The following is a 15839-nucleotide window of genomic DNA, read 5'->3' as shown; positions in this document are numbered from 1 at the left end:
GATCGACAAGGACTATGGCATACAAATGGGCTCATAAATAAATATATATATATATATATATATATTTTAAGGGAAGATGGAGAAATGATGGCATGTTCGATTGCTTTAAGAAAAGATATCGTGGGGTCCTAATTTTGATTTTCTGTTGAGTAACTATAACAATATATTTTTGACTGTCAAATTTTAAATTTCCTGAAATCCATTTTTCAAATATGCTAGCTGATCATGGATCAAGGCGTTTTCTTCTACAATAAACTGGGAATGGGATCATTCTGTTACAGTATCATTAAAAATGACAGAACTATTCACAGAACATGTAAATTAAACTCATGAATAAACTGGTTTCAGGGAGGTGAAAGGTCTCTTCCTGTTTTGCTTAATTAGTTTGCTTCCACAGAATATATTCCTTTGAAATATTTGGAAAATCTTTCGTCTTTTTCAAGTGGGACGAAGGAAATAAAGAAAATTCTCCTGATTAGTTGGGACATTTCTTAGTCACAAATCCCGACAAGCACCATATGGCTTCTTTCCTTCAATATGCTGACTGTGTGTGGGTATGCCAATAAAGCTTTTTGAGATGGAATGATAGCTTTCTGATGCCATCCCTCTCTTTTTTATTATAACTAAAAAGACATGTCATTTGTCTTGGATCAACCAAATTGTAAGGTGGTCACTACAATCTTAAAAGCTGTTGGATAGCATGTCAATTGTAACATCAGACGACCAAGATGGGCTGCCACTTTTTCTTTGATCGTGGAAGTTGATGACTTGCAAGGATAAGAAAAACCCTAAAAAACCAGCAAAGGAAAAGTGAATTGATCAAATGGAATAAGACTCCTCTCTAGCTTGTTCTTATCGGGAATGGATTCTTTTTCTCCATTCTTCTTACCTACCTCTACTCTTGAATGCTGAGGTGTTAGTGAGTGGATAATGTATTTCTTTGACTGTAATATTTTTTATTATTTCAAAATTCATATGGCATTCTATACAATTTTTACCTTTATATGTATTGCCTTCACGTTTGAGGAAAGGCAACTGCCATATCATATCCACATCAGCTGCCTTCATTTCTCACTTTGTCAATGGAAGTATTTAACTTAAAAAATGTCTTCTTTCAAGCGTAGCACAAAGCTGACTACAGCAAGAAAGAAGAGAGGGAAAGGGTAGAAGACTTCTCTGCCTGGAAATCAAACAGTTGGGAAATGACAAGAGCACAGATCCATCAGCACTTTATTTATCTCTAAAAACCATTTACAGCCTTTTGTGTGGCAAATCAATCAAAAAGCAGGTCTTTTTAGAAAATAAATCTTTGATCGCTTAATTCTAAAAAGGAGTTTCACTAGATAGATACCACGGCTTCAGTATATATTTAAGGTTTATTTTCAACTAATATATATATAAAAATTAGCACCAAATTATTTTGCTCTTTCAATTTTTTTTTTTTTTTATAATTTCATTAGAAGCATGATTATCAACAATGTCTACTACTTTAGAAGAAAAACTTTCATTAATAGGTTTAGACAACTTATTTTTTATCAGAAAAATATTTTTTAAAAAAATTACATACACGACTCAATAATTATATTATTTGTAATTTCAAAAATTTTAGAATTTGAAAATAAAAATCTATAAATAGTACTATTAAAAGAATATCCAACAAATGTATAATTTATAGTTTTAGGATCTATTTTTTTTTTAGTAATTAGAATATTTACCTTCGCTGGATACTTTCACACTTTGAAATATTTTAAAGAATATTTTTTATTATTTCAAAATTCATATGGCATTCTATCTAAATTTTTATATGGAATTCTATTAAGAATATAACAAGCAGAATACAAATCTTCATCGCATAAGTTATTATAAAACAAACCAAAACTAATTAAGATTGGATTATCCATTAAAGTACTAAAACATGGTGAATAAGGAGGTGTTACTTGATATATAATATGATACAATTAAAGTTCATTTCATTAAAAGTATACTCACCATCTCTTTGCATCGTAAGTCTTTTATCCTTCTTTCTAATTGATTTTGTACTTTTGCTTTAAAAATTTTAAACTTATCATATACAATTAATTCACTTTTAGAGTTGGTCAAATAAACATAACAATATCTTGAAAAGTCATCAATAAAAGTTGTAAAGTATATTTTATCACCATAAATATCACTATGTATTAACTCCAATAAATTTGTTTTTTTTTTTACCAAATTAAAAGCATTTCTAGGTTCTCTAGCCTGTATATAAATTACACAAGTTTTTCTTCTTTATTAATATGTATTAAGGAAAGAGGCCCTATATATGTAAATACCTTATATAAAAATAGTTATCATGTGTATACAACCCTAAAAGTATAAATACAAAGGGATGGTTGGCCTTATTGACAACCATCACAATTATACAAAAGAATATCTCTCAATAGATTTTAACTATATGTGACTTAGAAAATAAATTTAAATGCATAAGTTTTTTAAATGCATATCATGCCATAAATCACAACATTCAACATTTGTAACATATGAAGATGAGAAATACAGAGTAGTATTAGAAAAATGTATTATACTTAAGTTATAAAGATCATTAATCAATAAATAACTTTTTCCAATATAAGATCTAATTATTTTATTAGATCCTAGAACAAGAGTAAAACCATTTTGATTCAATAAAAATGCATAAAGTAAGTTTTTTAACATTAGGAACATAAAGAACTTCATCCAAAGAAAGATTTTTTTCCAAACAATAATTATAACTTGACTTCACCTTATACTAAGACTTAAGCTAGACTCTCATTCCTTATACTCATAGTTTATATGCTTATACCTGATAATAAGATGAAAATAATTTTTTATTAGCACATACATTAATATTATCTCTAGAATCCAACCACCAATTATTTGAGTTAAAAATCATATATAATAAAGTATCCGTGAGTTGGGAAGCCAGTACATTATTGTGAGCTAGCCCTCACAATCACTACATTGACTTATAATTTAAGACTCTTGAGATCCTGAAGCTTTAGATGCTTGGCAAGCCAAGTACATTATAACAATTCTTAGTAATATGATTGTATTTGTCATAAAACCAACATTGCACACCTTTATTAACTCATATTTAGGTTGTTTGGATTCTTTGAAATTGAATTCAATTAATTTGGAATCCTTTTAAGAGTATTGATTTGAATTCCATATGAAATTTAAATGCTAAAAAATAATCAAAAGCAAATCAAAGTGGAGACCCTTTAATTTAATACAATAATTCCTCTTAGAATTGACGTTAAAAATAATATTCTAAAAATACCCTTAACAACACAAACCCTATTTCTTACAATCCTCCCACTGTCTTTTTCCTTCTCCTTTTTTAACCCCCACTATGTCTTTCACCTCACTACCACAAAATCGATAAATACAAATGAAAATATCGAGGGAATATTTTCATCGGTAAATTTTCGAGGGATTTACCAATGGAAATATTCCCTCAGTATATACCGAGGAAATTACAGTGGGAAAAAAATTAAAACAAAGCAAAAAAAATGGTGACGTGTCATTTTTAACAACAGAATTACTGACGGAATAAATTCTGTCGGTAAAATCCATCGGTAAATTCATTGGTAAACTATGAACACTATTTATCATGTCAATTACAAAGGGAATCACCGACGGAATTTTCGTCGGTATTTTCCAGAGAGCTTCAGAACTGTTCACTTTCCAATTGCACTGTTAATTGTTGTTCTTTGTGGACAAAATCACCGAGGGATTGAAAAGTCGTCGGTGTTATTTGGCGGTTTTCTGAAAAAATTCAATTAATTTAAAATTTTCATTTAAATATTACAGACGGAATCACCAACGGATTGAAAAATCGTCGAGATTGTTGGCGGTTTCTGAAAACTTTTTATGAAATTGAAAATTTAAATTAAATATTACAAATGGAATAATTAAAAATATTAATATTTAATTATCTATTGGTAAAACTATCGCTAATGCGCCCCAATAAAAATATTAATATTTACAAACTGAATCCCCTTATTTAACAAGAGACAGACTCATTTCTTATTCTTTTTCTTCTTCTACTTCTTCTTTTTCTTCTTCTTTTTCATTATATGTAAAAAACATCAATATCTATTTCTTTCTCTTATCTTCTCTTCTCATCTCCTTCTCTTTTCCTCCATGCCCAGGTATGTCTTCTTCTTCTTTCTTCTTTTATCCTTTTAGTTTTTTTTTTTAATTAATATGCTTTATGAATTTTTTTTCTCTCCTTAGCTTCACTTGCAACTACATTAAGGTAAGATTTTTCTTTTTTCTTCTTTTTTCATGATTTTTTTCACTATATTTGTTTTTTATTTTATTTTTAATTGTTTTTGTTCTTAATAATTATATAAATGTTGTTGTAAGATTTTTTTTCATATGAGATCAATTTTTAGTTGATTTATTTATAGGATTTTTAAATTTTTAGCAATTGCATCTTCATTGTTTTCATATGAATTTTTTTAGTTGAATTTATTTTTTTGTTTTATTTATTTGTTGCAAATTTGTTTGAGTTCATTTTCTTATTCTTTTTTCCAAGCATTTTGAGTATATATTATAGAGTGTTGATTTATGTTAATTCAATTATTTTATAATTTTATAAAATGAATTTTTTAAAATGTTTTTAAATAATTACCGACGGAATTACTGATTGTATTTTTTGAGGGATATACCAACGGAATAAAGGGGATAATTTTTTTTTACGCGTCTGTTCTATCAGTAATAATATTTTTTTATTATTAACGTATTTACCGACAGACAAAAACTTAACTCTTTTTTATTCCTTCAATGGCTGCCACTGCCGAGAATGCCCACCAAAAACCTACATTTTGATTCAACAACAAGGAAAAAAAAAGTGTTAGAAAGTATGTCTTTATATATAAGCTTTCAGTATTATTTTCACTAGGATGAGTACTTTCCACACCGGCCTTGGCCCTTGACAAGGGCAACAGCTCCTTTCTTTCTGCAATCAACTGAAGCTGGCACTGCAGAAACGTTTTCATACCTGGAAGGACCTGCTTGTGGAGAGCACATATGGCCCTTGAATCTATTTCGTGATGCTTTCAACTCTTCATTTGTAAGATCTGCAAATTGATTGACACCGAGTTTGTAAGATTTGCCGGATTGACTGTTAAAAGCATCTATGCGTGCAACATTTTCCTTGAAAATGTTGTAACGTGTGGCCTTCTCAGCATCGTTTCTGTATACATGCCACTCATACATTGATGCATCCTGGAGGGTTCGTGCAATCGATCTAGAACGCCAAGCTCCTAAAGTGAAGAGCAAAGGCAAAAAAATTAATTGGAATTGGTTGGTGAACCTAATGGTAGGACTTGGAAGCGATGCAGTCACGCTGGCTATCCACACCCTTCGAGGTTTTATATGGTGATATGCTCCTTCATTTGTATTTTTGATATTTCAAGGCATGCCTTCCAAATCTATTCGTATTTAGCGTAATCTATTCGTATATTCGTATTTAGATTACATATAAATGTTATTTTGTGTTGTATGTTTATATAATTTTACGTTTTGTTTGTATTGATTTGCTGATATTATTTAATTTAATTGCACAAAGAGGAAAGAAAATTAGAATTTAGGAACTTTGAAATTGATTAAATTGGTGACTTAATCCCACAACCTTTTTGAAGTTGCAAAATACATGTTATGTCGATTTCCAAAGAGATTAAATTAATCTTTCTGCAACTTATTTCTTGCACCTCAATATTCTATTAAAACTAGTAATGCATGAAGGCACCGATACTTTTAGTCCTTTTCCTCACGATGTAGTAACTTTGTAATAGCAATAACAGATATAATGTACAGAATTACAGACTCGTTCTCGTATGATATGCTTGTACGAGTTCTTTCTGAGATAGTACATAGCCAAAGGAGAAATTACAGAGAGCAAGCATACACGTTATAATTCATGGTAGAAATAGCCATCAACAGCAGTAGACGACACATGTGTTTAGATATTGGAACATCTGATCAGGCAGTGGGGTAAGAGGCTTGCATAGCTATGCCACATAGTCCTTCCTTTGCAGATATATCTTTCTGCATTCGTATGTATCCCTCTTCCCCCCATTGTGCACCCCATGAGTTCTTCACTAGCCAATACTTTGATCCATCGCTGACTCCATATCCAACAGCAGTGACACCATGGTCTAGTTGAGTGTCGCAACTTCCTGTAAAGATGCCACTCGAGTAGAATTGGAAATCAGATCCACCAGCGTCAATAGCAACAGAAACTGGTTGCTTGGCAACAGCCTTCATCAGTGCAGCTTCACTGTTTGCTGGCACATCTTCAAACCCGGTAATCTTTGCTGCGTGGATGGCTGCCTTGTTAGTGTTGCAAGTGCCATCTGTTCCCTTGTATGGGTAGTTAGCTTCAGTTGTTAGACCCTTGTTTTGTTCAATGAATTTGAAGGATCATCCATCAAACCACCGTTGCAGCCTTGATCCTCACCCTTAGTGTCACAATCAACAACCTCTTGCTCTGAAAGGGAGATCAATTTACCAGTTGTAAGCTTATTGATTCCTTCCATGGCTGCCACTGCCGAAAATGCCCAACAACAACCTACGTTTTGATTCAGCACAAAAAAAACAAAGGTTAGAAAAGTATCCCTCTGTAAGATCTCATTCTTATAAAAACAAGGAAAGGCACTTACCACACTGTCCTTGGTCCTTGACAGGGGTTACAGCTCCTTCCTTTCTCCAGTCCACGGTAGAAGGCGCTGCGGAAACGTTTTCATATCTGAAAGGACCTGCTTGTGGAGAGCACATATGGCCCTTGAACCTATTGCGTGAAGCTTTGAACTCTTCATTTGTAAGATCTGCAAATTGATTGACACCAAGTTTGTAAGATTTGCCGGTTTGACTGTTAAAAGCATCTATGCGTGCAACATTTTCCTTGAATATGCTGTAACGGGTCGCCCTCTCGTTGTCATCCTTGTATACACGCCCATACTGAGTCATCCATTGCTCATGCCTCTCATACATGGGTGCATCCAGGAGGGTTCGAGCTGTGGATTTAGAAGGCCAAGCTCCCAAAATGAAGAGCAAGGCCAAAATTGGAATTGTTTAGTGAATCTCATGGCAGCCTATGGTATTAGTAGCTGGTATATTAGGGAAGCAATGAGCAAGCTGGTAGGCACACTATCTTCACGCACCCTTTGAGGTTTTTATAGGGACTCTGCTCCTGTCAATTCGTATGCTCCACAAGACAGGCCTTCCAACTATGCGTGCCCTTCAAAGTGTTCTAATTTTGACCCCTATGATTAACTAATTTAATTGACATAGTGTTGTGTTTTTTAGCCAGCATTAATTCAGACAGTTCAAACTTTCCCTTCAGGAGTATATTTTCTGATGGCTGATGAGTATTGTATTTAGTAAGCTAATAAATGGTTTTCGTGCAGTGATTTTAGTCCCATCTTTTGGCATCAGATGCCCTATAATTTTAGAAGCAGACATAAATACTCTTGCCGTGCCGTTTGATTCACAAAGTGAATATATAGTTTCAAGAAATTTTCAGATTGTAACAAGAGTCGGCCTACCTTTAAGTTACTGCATCGGAGTAAAAACTAGGAAAATCGTAGTCTCTCTGTAGCTATTAGTAAACGTGATGGTCTGTATTAGGACATGGATTTTGATGGGTTCTTGAGTTTAGATTCAAGAAGCCAACGTTTTGTTTTTGAACGAGGAATAAAATCTACAGAGTCCGCATAGTCAATGACCAGGTTAGGTTGTATGTGAAATAACATTACTATGCCGTGCAAGATTATTCTGTCAAAATCAATCTGTTGCTATCATGCATTGCCTTCTTGAAAGGTGGTTTTTACTTTGATAGATCAACGGGGGCTGTATCTTTAAGATACGTGGCTAGACTCTATAGCATGATACTAGCTAGGTAGAAACTAAAGTTGAGACTGGCTTTTTCAGAACACGAGTTTGTCTTACAATTTTGTCCAAAATTAAAATGTTGGAAGATGAATTTTTGATGAGTTTTATACTAAACTTAATGGCATTATGAATTCCAAGTTCAATTTAGAAGACAAAGTAGAGGATGCATGAATTGTAAGAAAAATCTTAAGATCCTTGCCTGAAAGATTTTAGCCAAAGGTAACATCCCTAGAAGAAAATAAGGATCTTGATACTATACGTGTTGAAGTAATGGTAGGTTCCTTACAAACAAATGAATCTGCATTGCCTCATCAAAGAAAAAGTAAGTCCATTGCATTTAAATCTTCTAGGGAAAAACATGCCTATTCTTCTAATGATAATCTTAATAATGAAGATATAACTCTCATAGCTAAGAAATTCAGAAAATTTATGTTTAAGAAGAAGAAAATTAATAAAGGTGAAAAGGTAAATGATTTTATCAAAAGAAATGAATCGGAAAATGAAAGTAAAATTAAGACTGAATCTAGGGAAATAGTTAAGTGTTTTGAATGTTTAGGATATGGTCACTTGAGAAATGATTGTCCTAATTTCAAAAGAAATAAAGGAAAAGCTCTTAATGTCACCTTAAGTGATGAATCTAACTCTGAAAATTTTAATTCATCATCTGATAATGAATTTGCTTTTGTTGCTCTCTCTGACACTTTTAACGGATTTATTGACATGAAACAAACTATTGAGATATCATGTGATTCTTACATAGATCAGATTGTCAGTAATTATAGTGATTTAGATATTACTCTTGTTATTGCCAATCATGAACTAAGCTTTTAGGAAGCTTATGATGACTTGTGGGAAGAATTGGTGAAGGTCAAGAAATTATTCAATAAACTGACAGATATGAAGAATGAGAAGAAAAAATTGGCAGAAGCCCTAAAGTTGTCAGAAGTAAAGATATCTAGATCTTTTAGGAAAGTCAAAGCATTTGAAAACAAGCTAACTATGTGCAAATAGTCATAAGAACCGTCAGCAATACAAAAACTTGATGAATTGTTGAAAGCTCAAATAGTAAGTATTGATCGTACAGGATTAAGATACATGACACATGAAATCTCCATCAACAATAAATTTGTATCTTTTTCCTCTAAAGGGATTATCTTTGTAAAGGGTAAGGAACCTTTCATACTAGAAGACAAATCAAAAAACTTCCAGAAAGGTAAGTTGAAAGGTAAGTTTATCCCTACTTATTAATTAGTGTTCTAGAATTGAAGGACATGTAAAAAGAAACTGTTTCGCAAGTAAAATTTAGAATACAAAGTTGACTTAATCTTAAATCAATTATATACTATAGAAAGGAAAATTGATAAGTCAGTAGGTTGTGAGAAATCTAATGAGACTGAAAGTTCTAACAAAACAAAATAAAAAATCAATAGGTAGTTAAGAAAAAGAAAATATGTTTAGTAGGACACACTGCACTAAAAATTAATTTGTGGTATTTAGATAGTGATTGTTCTAGACATATGTCAGGAGATAAAGGTTAATTTAAGAAATTTGAATTCACGAATGGTGATTCAGTGACCTTTAGAGATAGAAGCATAACTACCATTGAAGGTAAAATAAAAGTTGGAATTCATTGTTTACCTATTTTTCCTAATGTTTTATTTGTGAATGACCTTAAAGGTAACCTACTAAGCATAAGCCATTTTTGTGATGAGAATCATAATGTTAGTTTTTTAAGGATAAATACAACATCTACAATTGTCCTAGCAAGTGGATCATAAAAGGTGTCATAACCTATTTTTGAGTTATTCTCCAAATTCACTTTTTCTCTTAAAAAAATCAAAAAAATATATTTGGAATAAAAACAAAAAATCCAAAAAATAATAGTAGTAAAAAAAAGGATGCTAGAGCGCCTAGGAAATTACTAGAAATTGGTTGAGGAGGTTCAAAAATACAAAAATTGAAATTTAACAGTATATTTTTAACTGATGAGAGCCTTGTTGACAAAGAAAATTCAATTTGATGAAGAAAAGTCCAAAATCAGATGTTTAGGGACTCAATTAAATTTTATTGAAGGTTTAATTGAATTGATGAAGGGTTTGATTGCAAGAAAAAATTTATTTTTAAGTCAATATGGGCTTTAATTAGAAGAAATTAAAGTTCAGGGGTCAAATTACTATTTTTAAGAGTTGATTTGGTCAAATCAGGGGCTTAATTGCATGATATTGAAGTTTGATGGCCAATTAGGGACTTGATTGAAGAAATTCAGAACCAAGGACCAAACTGGACAAGACGCGTAAATAGAAGGGCTGAAATTATCTGAATCAGAGGCTAAATTGAAGAAATTAGAAGTTTATTAATCAATTAAAAGTCAAAATGCACAAATTCAAAACCAAGGACTAAAGTGAAAAAGGTAGCCAACTTCAAGGCCGACGATTGAATTTGGCAGGGATGCAATTGAATTGATTCTTAAAATCAAAATTGCAATTGAGGACTTGATTGGGCAAATCAACAATTAAGGATTGATTTGGAATTTGACATGTTTTGGTGTCATTTCCTTTTAAATGAAACAGCGTGTTTTGATAAAACAGTGTTGTTTCATGTACTGTTAAAAAAAGAGCACGAAATGGCGTGTTTTGTATAAAACAGTGCTGTTAAAAAAAGAGCACAAAAGGGTGTCATTTTAAATGGCACTGTGCTTTTTTTTTCCCGGGACGCACAATAGGGGAAGAAGTTTTGTTCCCCTACGTTTTCCCTCTATCTCTCTCCTCACTTGTCCAAACCCTAACACAACCACGCCCCACCTGCCACCATGATAAAGAGTAGATAGGGGACCCATACCTTGCGGGAGGCTAGGGAGTTTGCACAGAGGCCGCCCAAGCCACCCTACCCTGTCTCCATGACTGGACAGGGGTAGGGTAGCTCCCGCTCCCCCTGCTCCTATAAATACCCCGCTCAATAGGCAGTGCAACTGAAAAGAAGAGCAGAAAAGAAAGGGGGGGACAAAAATAAAGAGAAATATTTGAGAACAGAGGGCATGTTGGAGAACTAGAGAAATAAAACAGACAGGATGATTTGCAGTAGAGTTTTTTAGAGGACATTGAGGGGATTTTGAAAGGACTAGAGAGAGAAAGAATAAAGGAGATGAGAGAAACAGAGACAAAGGAGAAGAGAAAGAATAGAAAAGGAAAGTACACAGAGACAAAGAGAAGGAATCATCGGCTGACAAAAGTAGCTCCTTGTGCACAGTCGCCTCATTCACTAGAAGAACCATGACAACGCCACTGTCCGCAGTCCACAACACCGCCATCTTGAGGCACCGTCAACAATAGTAAAAACAGAACAAGAAATAGAGAAGCGGGAGAACAGAAACATGGAGAAGAAGAAACACAAAGAAAATATGCTTTAACATGCATTTTTAGAGGCACCGTCAACAATAGTAAAAACAGAACAAGAAACAGAGAAGCGGGAGAACAGAAACATGGAGAAGAAGAAACACAAAGAAAATATGCTTTAACATGCATTTTTAGCTGTAATAACTAGTTTATTAAAGCTATGAAAACTAGACAAATATGCAAAAATATTTTGTTTTATTTTAGTATATAGGATTACAAATTTATACGTAAAACATATTCTCAATATTAAAAAGGTAGTTCTTTTATATAGACATTAGAACGATTAGGCTTCACCCGATAAGATAAGGATTTCCTTACTGAGAAAGACTTTTCTTAAACCTTAGACAGACCAACAATTAGAAAATACAACAAGACCTTAGTTTTTTATCAGACAATTAAACAATGCATCTTACCTTAGGTAGGGCATAGTTGGGGTGCTAATACATTCTTTTTACGCAACCAGTCCCCGTACCCGGTCTCTGAGAACGGTTAGGGTTTCTAGTGACCAAAATACTAGGTGACGACTGTCATTCCCTCTTTACATTGTTAAAGGACAAGAATTCCTTATTTTTCCTATTTTTCCAGATACCAACCCGAGAGTGGACGTAATCGTCGCGATGCCGCACAGTGTAAATGTATCAGAACCTTTGACAATTGTTATGGAATTTCTACCTTGACTGCCTTTGGATGTCACAAGGCAACACTAGATGATCTTGATCTTTGACATACTATGCAACTTGAAGATTATCCTTATCCTTATCACATAAGGCATGTATATAAGGAAGTTCATGTCTAAAGAAAGTAGTGTGTGGTGTGCTTCAGAGGAGAGTTTCAAAACGTAAAAGCATTGATTATATTGAAGCAAATGTGCCAACCAGTTAAAGAGTTTACACAGAGTTTCACAACACATACTTTTGACACATGAGGAGTGTGTAGGAAATTCTCAAGGGGAATTGGTCCTTGAAGAGTTGGAGAGCCTATAGGCTCCTAGGAGGAATTCTTGTGTAAATTGTTATCAATTGAAGGTTCTAGTTAGGATGACAATAGTTTAAAGATCGTTAGATGTACTAGCAAGCTATTGTAGTAGGAGGCATAACATGGTTGACTGTTTTATCAAGTAAGGTAGTATAGACACAAAGAGTTGTGTTCAGAGATACTCCTTTTGTAATCGTTCAAACTAGTGAAAAAATTGACTATCATGGGTTTGGCTGCCCTAGATTTTTCTTTTAATCTTTTGAAGAGTTCTTCAAAATGTTTTCCCTTCATAACCAAATACCTTTTGCATTTAAGTTTTTTACATTCTTTATTTATTTGGTTATTGATCAATGTTTGAAAAATGTTATTAGATCATCTATTAACATGTGGTAAACAAGAAAAATGACTTTCACTTTTAATTACGTGACTTGTTATACATGCTTAAGTGCACATTTCTTCTTTTATATATACGTTAACCTTCGTCTTCTAAGTTTCTCTTAATTATCCAATTATCAGATAATTATCTTCTAGCTCTCTTTATTTATTTCCCTTAAAAGTTTATAGTTTAACACTTATCTGATACAACCATATTATTCTATAGTTTTACCCACATTTACCTAGCAATTTTGTTGATGTTTTATATATAAAATGCATTGATAATCTTTGTTTTATGTTTTGAAAGTATTTTTGGATGTAATATTTGAAAAGGAGTAAATTGGAGATAAAATTCAAACCATATTCCAAGCCGTGTTGAATATTGGCAGATTTGACCTCTGATCCATGTTTTATACAGAACATGAGTTGTAGAGAATCAAAACGAAGTGATTCTTGTGGAATTAGAATCTAACATCCATACCTTTTTATACATATATGGCAAGAAAAATTAAAAAAGAAAGGGCATGAAAATCGCAATCTTCAACCACTAGTCTTGCATTCTGCCAGTTTTGACCTTCAACCATTCCAACTTGAATATCTTGAGTTAGAGAAGTGCATTTGATGCAAAATCAATTTTTTTGGATTATTAGATCAAATACCTATCAACCTACCAAATTGCAACAGCAAAATAGCTAATATGAGAGAGATATGATTTTTCTAAGACAACCCATAAATTCTGCCAGTAGATAGGTTTTGTGAAAAAATAAATCCAACTTAATTCCAAAGCATCCAAAATGACATGGAAATTGTTTCTTCATATGGAAAAGGTCTTTATTTGGGCAAGTTAACTTCTCTAAGTCCAAAGTCAAAGCTTGAAGATTTTATGCAAGACTAGTTTTTCTTTTTAGAAAAATAGTTATTGTACTACTTAAATGTAGATTGTATACTTTGAAAATGACTATTTTTATTTTTTGGAGGATATAAATGGATTGGAGGGATGTGGGGATTAGGGTTTCCTATCAAATAAAAACAAAGAGAGAAAGAAATAGAAGGGGGGGTGGCAAAAAAAAAGAAGAAAACTCTCACCCTTTTCTACTATACCCGAAATTATGATTCCATCTTTTTTCTTTCTTAATTTTTTGATAGACATCCAAGGCTAAGTTATTTTTCTTGGTTGAAAGTATAAAGAAACCTTCAGATTTCAAAAACTATAAGATCTATTCTATCTTTTCTTTTTAGTTTGTATGATGAGTATGAATGCCTTCTTATGCTTATTTCATGTGATTGTTTAATTTGATTGTTAGAGTGGACTCTAAGTTATTATTCTAAACCAATTTGCTGTTAAGTTTGCTATCAAAACCGAAGTTGTGATATTTAAACTTGTGACATGACTAAATTTAATAATTATAGTGGATCTATGTTGTTAATTTTAGAGAAAAAATTTAATTAAATCAAACATAGATTGCAGATAGTTATGTTGTTTAGATTTATCAACATATCTAATTTTTAAGGCTGCCATTGAATTAAATTACTAGTGCGGACTCTATATTTGTTTAATGGTTAGGGTTAGTTACACTGTAAATCGGTTAACTGACTAATGTTAAGGAAAATAGATATTCTAAATATAAATTGATGTATCATTTCAATGATCAGTTTTGATTTCTGTAGGTGGACGTTTACTTAAGACCAAAGTTTTTCTCTTGATAAGTTTCAGATTTATTTAATTTAGCTTGATTATTTTATTTTATTTACCATATCATTTAACATAAAGACTTGAACTAGATCTTCCTTGTAAGATCGACCCTTTAGTGGCTCTATACTATCTTATTTATTTAAGATAGGGTAATTAATTTGTGTGACCATGACATTGCAACATTACCCCCCCTAAAAACAAATTACCCATTAGTGAATGCAAATTAATGAGTAATCTTAATTAATGGGTATGTTGAGATTTAAATTTTGAATTTTACATCAAATTTATCTCAACATTCATTTATATTTACCATATATAAATGACAGAATAATGATGGATATTTTTTCCAAAATGAATTTGAATTTGAATTTTAAGTTCAACTAACTCTTTTTTATTTACTTTTATTCATATATTTGCTTACTCGCCTTTGTTATTATCCCTTTTTTACTTTTTACCTTTTGTCTTTCTTATCATAGCAATCAACCACGACTAAACCCTAAATCAAGCACTCGCTCTCATCATGGACCATGTTCCTACTCTTTTGTCTCCACACGAGTGTTGTGACTACAAAAAATAAAAAAGGATGATTTGTTTTGAGAAGTGAGGATGTTCTGGGGGGTGGTTACTTGCAGTTTGGGAGGGGAGAGTTTGTTTAGATGCAAGGATGGGGAAGAAGAAGGAGAAATAGGGGAGGGGAGGGCCGACAATGTGGTGATATATTATTTTTTACCGATAAAACCATCAACAATTCTACCGATGAAAAGGACACGTCATTGTACGAAGATCTCGGTTTGAATCCCTCTGTAATTCAGTCAGTAAAATTGCCTGCAAAAACTTCTATGACATCATCGCACTGCTTTTTTTTCCTTCAAAATTCTATATATTCTGTTTGGAATTCCATTGGTATACATCGACCGGTTTACCGATCGATTTACATCCGTCGGTAAATATCACCGGAAATTATTGATAGAAAAATTTCGTTGGTAATTTCGTTGGTTTTAGTCGAATTTTTGCTAGTGATGCGAGTTAAGACTTTTTTGCTTCAAGTATATTTTTGTTTGCCTTAGGAGGCGTATGCACAAAAGCAGTATACGGTTTAACTGGGATTTTATTCTCATCTTTTGGCATCAAATTGCTCTATATATAATTAGAAGCAGATGAAATGTGCTCTCACCTGCCGTTTGATTCACCAAATGAGTGGTTCGTACCTATCAGTTTAACTAACTATATTATTAAGAACTCAGAAAGTTTTAGATTGTGAAATAAAGGCTTGATTGTTGATAGAGAAACTCGGTATTTTTAAATCACTGATCTGAGGTTGATCATTTACAGCTACTTTGCATGCCTGCTAATACAATGTTCTTTCAGGCCAGTAACAATATCTACAAATACAAAATTAGTACCAGGCCAACAGCTGAAGTGTACAAAGTTATCAACCTATGAGTAAACCTTGAAGGGTGTAAACAATCTTCAATGCAGAAAAA

At 32.6% G+C, this 15839-nt stretch overlaps 1 pseudogene; it reads right to left on the bottom strand.

Annotated features, from left to right (window-relative positions):
* Window positions 1-5887: 5887 nt before the first annotated feature.
* On the bottom strand, window positions 5888-11227 carry LOC18101001 (senescence-specific cysteine protease SAG39-like; annotated as a pseudogene).
* Window positions 11228-15839: the final 4612 nt, after the last annotated feature.

Source organism: Populus trichocarpa, chromosome 7 (genome assembly GCF_000002775.5).
Source record: "Populus trichocarpa isolate Nisqually-1 chromosome 7, P.trichocarpa_v4.1, whole genome shotgun sequence".
Lineage (NCBI taxonomy): Eukaryota > Viridiplantae > Streptophyta > Magnoliopsida > Malpighiales > Salicaceae > Populus > Populus trichocarpa.
The sequence above is the reverse complement of the archived record's forward strand: the minus strand, read 5'-3'. Positions and strand labels throughout refer to the sequence as shown.